Genomic DNA, 6,934 nt, shown 5'->3' with positions numbered 1-6,934 from the left:
TAAGACTTGATTTAAGTTAATGGCTAATAGTATTCCAAATACTTACAACACGATAATAAAAGGACCTCTGACCAGCTGCCGTCTTACAGAGTGGAATGTTTGAGTTCCGTGAACTGCGGGTCACTCGACCAGTAATGCTACCCCTAACAATAAACTTCTCAATTAGGTATTCCGGTAAAAGACCCATCATGCACTTAAAAGCCATGACGGGATCTCTTAGGTAAATGTTTGATTTAACGAGAATCCAATTTAAGCTTTTAAGAGAAGGAGACACACGGTCATATTTCCTAACGTTGTATACGATTCGAGGAGCAAAGTTTTTTTTGCCTTGCAGCTTCTTTTTATTACTATCCGTAGTATTCGCCCAAACTGACGAACAATAATATAATTTACTAAATACTAAGGAATTGATGATAGTAATCAGTATATCTCTCCTAAATGCGTGCTTTACGCGACTTATTTGTCCCAATGTGGACATACCCGAGGAAACAGTTTTAATGAAATATTCGTTAAAGGTGAGATTTTTGTCAAAAATCACTCCGAGATCTTTTACAGTCTCTGTGAGATCAAGATCTTTTTCCAAGAGTTTAAGGCGAAATTTCGAAAGTTTTGCAGTCGCCTTTGTACTTTCATAGCAGATATGGTGTTCATAGCAGATATGGTGTCTCCGCAGTCCTGGGGTCGGAATGACATATATAACTTGGTTTCATCCACATAACTCTCAGTTAGACAGTTTCTTGGAGTAGATGGTAAATCATTGACATAGATTCCAAAAAGCATTGGCCCCAGAATGCTACCCTGTGGGACTCCGCTAGCCAGCTGAAGTGGACCAGAGATCTTGGCATTGATTCGGACAACTTGGGTTCTGTTCGACAGATAACTACGGAACCAGTCGATGGCAGATGTTGAAGCACCCATATCTTGAAGTTTGTGGGGCAGGATTTTGTGGCTGATGCTATCGAAGGCTTTACTCATGTCTAACAGAACCATAGCTGTAGCTTTCTTTTGATCGATGGCACTTAAGACCATATCTGTTCTGTCGATCAGTGAAGTCTCAGTGGAGTGCCACTTTTTGTTACCACTTTGTTCTGTTGACAATCGGTCGTTTGATACAAAATAGGTCATGAATTGATTCAACGCAGTTCTATCACATATATTTGATAAGATGGGCAATAAAGATATATGTCGATTATTTTCAGGTTTTTCATGATCACCTTGTTTATGAACAGGGATCACTTCTGCAGTCTTCCAAACAGATCGAAAAACCCCACTTGTAAGCGAGTTGCTTATGATGGACGTTAGAGTAGGGAGGATAGCTGGAAGACAGTCCTTCATTACACGTAGTAGGATTTTATCGATTCCAGGAGCATTTTCCGTTGGCATTGAATTAACGATTTGTTCGATTTCGACGCATTCTACAGTACTGAATGTAAATTGTTGTGATAGGGGATAACACTCAGGGACAAAAGACGTTTGTGTAGGATCATAATTGCATTTATTAGCCAGAGAATAGATTTTATGGATCGTACTTTGGCCTATTGAAGTAGAAAAATTGGTTAAATTCGTCAGCAACCAATTTGTCCTCTTTGCTATAAGTCTTACCATTTGCACACTTCTTTGGAATAAAAGAATGTACGGTTTTCCAAACGCAGCCCGTGTTATTAGGGTTATTCCTGATTAGAGTTTCAGCGTATTCATGTTCGGCTTGTCGTAATTAACGTTTAACTTCCCTTTTAAAGTTTTTATAGCCAGCCCATGCTAAAGGGTCGTTAGTTTTCCTTGCCAGCTTCCGCCAGTGGTCTCTTGTCTTCATTAATGCTCAAATTTCCTCGGTAACATAGGGGTTTCACCAACCCCGTATCCTGACCTCTTTAGTGGGCGAACACGAATCATGCATATCGCCAAATATCCGATGGGATGCATAAAGTTTATCATCAACCTCATCAAAGATATCGATAACTGACCGAGGGCCAGCATTAATATCCTTTCGGAAGGCCGCTTGATCATTATCTTTAAAGCTTCTTGTCGTGATATGTTCCAGGTTTAGGTCGTTCTTTCTTTAGATTGAGTGCGAGGTAAACCAAATCATGGTCACTGATAGATTAAGGCAATATGTACTCTTGCTTCCTTCAGTAAATCTGTATTTGAAGCTAGGATAACATCTATTAGCGTGGTGGAGGTCTCCGTTATTCTTGTTGGTTTATTAATCATTTGAGTTAAATTAAATGCAGTGGAGAAATTAAGCAACGCCTGAGAGGCAGCGTCGCTGTGATTTAACACATTGCAATTTAAAATCACCAGGCATGTAAATGTCCTTGTTAAGTGATAAAGCTGATATGGTTGTTCTGCTCAAATCTTCATCAAAGCAGTTCAAGCTTGTAGGTGGAGGTCTATAAACAATGCAGAGAATAAAGGATTTGCAGCGTAGAGTTCATTAAGAGACATTGGACCTTTTTCCAACTTTTTTGAGTGTGGCTTGTGCCATTCTTGAGGCTTTTCAGTGTAAGTCAAATCGCAAGGGATTTCGGTTAGTTCACATTCCGTATAATCTAAAATGGTGTAGAGTAATGCCGTTACGTGTTTACAGCGACCAGTGGCTCCAGCCTTGCAATTACGACTGCCGATCTTAACCCTAGCTGAATCTTTTTCCAAGGATACCTTCATAATATACGATTTATTTCTCGTCATTGAGGCCTTGGCGCGACTTTCAAAGAAGCAAACAGCAAACACTTGCGATCGTGTGAGAATGCGTTGAATTTGACCTTCGTAACATGGTTCGCTCTCATAAGTTTTTGCCATCCCGATTGCTTTTAAAGGCATCTTTATTTACTCTATTGAAGTCTGGTAGTAGATCTTCACGAAGGGGCAGTCAATTTGTTATCGCACGTGTAAAATATGAAGTTGCACACAGTCTATTCAATACAGAGGACCAACAATTTGGACATTTCTTAATAGATTAACAAATATAAATGAGACAATAAGTAAAGACAATTCCGAGCAAATTTTACGTAGATTTTCCAAGGACATCAATAATTTCTCATTCCCAGCTCCCATGCTAGATAACAAACGTGAGGACTATGTATATTTTAACTTGATCTTATCCTCTACGTTTTATATAGTCTTAACTTATTTTTCTTTTCTCTTGACTAACTTTTATTCCCGATATGATCATAATATATGTGCATATGGACTTTTTATAATTTTTTGGATGCAGGTCCACATCAGCCCTTGGCTGCCATCGTTTGTAACATAACCTGCTTTATTAAATAAACGTATGTATGCGTGTATGTATTTACTCACTGATTCAAAAGTTCAACTCGGTTTCCCGTTGAGAAGCTTCTCTGCACTTCAACCAACTCTTCAATTGAGTCGAATGAAAAAGCTCTGGGTTTTTGCATTGAAACGATGCCCCAGGTACATCGTCTTCTTTTTCTGGAGGGTTTGTTTTCATCTTTCGCATCAATGTCCGTCATTGTTGTAGTTCAAAATTCCCGGGTTAACTACAACTACCAGAATCCTTTGGGCGCGTGACGTCATAATGCAAATGGGCTATTGACTTGGATCAATGGTAAACCTTTGACTATTGACAAATAGTTTGCGGTGGGCATAAATTCCGACCCAAACGATTTTTACCGATTAATTCATAAAGAATATCCACTTAGATTTAAACTGATCCTTTAGCCCCCTTTCGCGCAACCATGCAAGAGGATGGATTTGCGAGGAAGAGACAGGCATTGATCAGTAACAGAAAGGGTAAAATATTGGCTGGATGAAACTCTGTTGTTGTGCACAAGTTTCAATTTTGCATTGGTTTCCTTCACCTTCGCTGCCCCTCCTTTATCCTTGCTATCCCCACCCTGCTCTTTCCAACGACCGCCTATTGCAACCTCGTCTCCCCTTACAGCTCATCACCATCATAGGAGCAAACCCCGTAGTCCTAGCCGTATATATACATAAATCTTTCTGGATTATTGGGACGTAACTTTTGTTTCGAGACATCTTGCTAGCCTGAGGAACACAATACTCTCTCGCAATCGGGATACTAGTAGACAAATGTATAGTAACAGGGACAGTAGTCATATTTATTTAATAGCTGCCTGTCGAGAAATTTGTTTCCCCCATCCTGTTCCAACTAGTAAAAGTCCTGAAACATCAACTAAAAACAAAAGCTGTTGATGCACAGGGCAGGACGTCAACTAAACAGAATCTCACTGCTGTATGGGGTAAGATCATCGACCGATTGTAGTTTGAGTATATGTGGTCGGACATCATTCGTGAACAGCTGGATTTGCTTGTTCCATATTGATTCTTGTCTTCAAGATGTTTGTGGTAGTTTTATTTGTCTGCTCATTTGCTCTTTATGTAAGAAAAAATGATATTTATTTGTTTTAAGGCTAATTTTTAATTTTTTGCACATTTTCTTCTTCTTTGGTTTTGTTTTGTTTTGTTTTGTTTTGTTTTTTAATGCATAATGTGTTCGTTTTGTCACTTGGTAAAGTATTCAGTCATAACGGCGAGAAGCACTTTTAAGGAACTAAATATTAAGGCTCTATTTTTTCAAAAGTAAGTATTTAAAACACATTAAATCTAGGGTCTTCAAAAACTGAGCTAATTCCTACTTCGGCGAAATGAACAGAAAAAGTTCAGCAGAGCTCGGTTCTTCTCTGGGATAAAGCTTTCAAGTTTTTAATCTGTACAAATTCGTAGCCCTCGTGAATTCCCTGCGTGAGGGACAAACTAATTGTCAGGTCATTTCTTTTCTTTTTTTAATTTCTTTTCTTTTGTTATCTTTTTGTTGTTGTTGTTGCTGTTGTTGTTGTTGTTGTGTTTTTTGTTTTAATTAAGCTTTGTTGACAGTCCACGCTTCCATGACGACCCCATTGCTAGCAGTGACAACGTGCGGTGTCCACATCAATGACAGCAAATGCTTTTCCCTTTATCTGGCGGTCGACATTCTAGCAGGATTCTTGTTTATAGTATTGATAATCCTTGCTGTGGTTTAGAACATGTTACGGAAGAAGCAACCCGAAACAGTTTCTTGGATTTCATTCGCATTTCATTCAGAAATCATCTTTAATTTTAGTCCTCTCTATTTTTTAGGCAATCTAGGGGCAGGCTTGATTACAAAAATCATCAACAATAGTCTAAAAGATGTACGTAACCTCACGGACAAGGGAAGTAAATATAAAGTTGAAGTATTGTGTTTAGGATAAGAAAACCGCGTTTTGTGGCACATGAAATAATTACACCTTATAAGTCTTAGGTGTCCTGGATTTGAATAATATACTGTCTTGTTGGACCAATCTGGTTCTACAGAAATAACATTTAACGAATTTTAAAATTACGCCATGCCAAATCGAGGTAAGTTGACCAATCAAGACGTGCTAGATACAAATTATGATCACAACTTCGAGTAAGTTGAGGGTCTCAATAGGGTGATAGCTTATACGGCTAACGTTGAATGTTTTGGCCATTTCACAACTAACCGTTCACTTCGTCCCATTTTTTTCACCAGAAATGTTCTCTCTGGTTATCTTTATTTTGTACGACTATTGGTTAAAATTTGTCAATTTTAACGCCTAACGACTAAGCTTTTTAGCCGTTTCATATGGCTATCGGTTGACCCCACTGAGACCCTCTAAACTGCGCCACTCCTTGGCTGGTCAAGTTGCTTAGCCTGAGCGGCTAAGCAAGTTATCCATTAGAATGCTATCGGCCGGATAAACCTACCTAAATGTCATTTATGGTCTGGCCTCAACTTTTTTTATTAACTCAAACAATGAACTCTTTCGGAGAAAATAAAAATAAAGTATTTGTCTTTATAAATTTGGACTCTATTTATTTGGACGCTAATCTGACGGACGGTCGTTTTTATTTCCTTTCAAAAGATTCAAGAAATAAAACCGTTATGAAGTAAGTAGTCTCTACCGATATTGTATTTATCAGACATCTAGCCAATCGTAGGTAAATCCGAGTGTATTGCTAAAAAGATTCATGACTTAGAATAAGACAATTTAAACTGTTTATTCTTTTGTTCAGAAGTAATAAGTTTTTGTTTCGGAATTCATTTTTGGTATTCGACTGGCTTGATTTAGGAGAAACAAGGGCAAATCTAGGAGGCTAATAGCTTCCTAGGGGCCAGTAGCCATTCCTATATTTACTTGTCAGGGAGAAGAATTGAGCGAAAAAGAGAGCCACAGCTAAATCTCGGAGATGTGACGAATCAACTTTTTAAGTTTTATTAAAGTGATTACAGAAAATTGAGAAAACCAACAAACATATAAGCAAACAAACAAAATGAAAAAAAAAAGGAATGACACAGGTTCTTACAGAAGGAAACAAGAAAGCTTTCTTCAAATGGTGACAATAATATACTGCCTTGTTGGACCAATCTGGTTCGCAGAAATAACATTTAACGAATTGTAAAATAACGCCATGCCAAATCGGGGTGAATTGACCAATGAAGACGTGCTGAATAAAATTTTTGATCACAACTTCGAGTAAGCTGAGGGTCTCAATGGGTGATAGCTTTTACGGCTGACGGGGAAAATTTTGGCCATTTCACGACTAACAGTTCACGTCGTCCCATTGTTTTAACCAAAAATGTTCTTTCTAGTTACCTATTTTTTAGGACTATTGGTTAAAATTTGTCAATTTTAATGCCTAACGGTTAAGTGTTTTAGCCGTTTCATATGGTTATCGGTTGACCCCACTGAGACCCTCTAAACTGTGCCACTCCTTCTTGGCTGGTAAAGTTGTTTAGCCTGAGTGCTAAGTAAGGTACCATTAAAATGCTATCAGCCGGATAAATCCACCAAAATGTCATTTATGGCCTAGCCTCAAATTTTTTATTAACTCAAACAATGAACTCTTTCGGAGAAAATAAAGATAATGTGTCTGTCTTTATAAAATTGGACTCAATTTATTTGGACTC

This window comes from Stylophora pistillata, chromosome 9 (assembly GCF_964205215.1).
Source record: "Stylophora pistillata chromosome 9, jaStyPist1.2, whole genome shotgun sequence".
Lineage (NCBI taxonomy): Eukaryota > Metazoa > Cnidaria > Anthozoa > Scleractinia > Pocilloporidae > Stylophora > Stylophora pistillata.
This window is presented reverse-complemented; position numbering follows the sequence as displayed.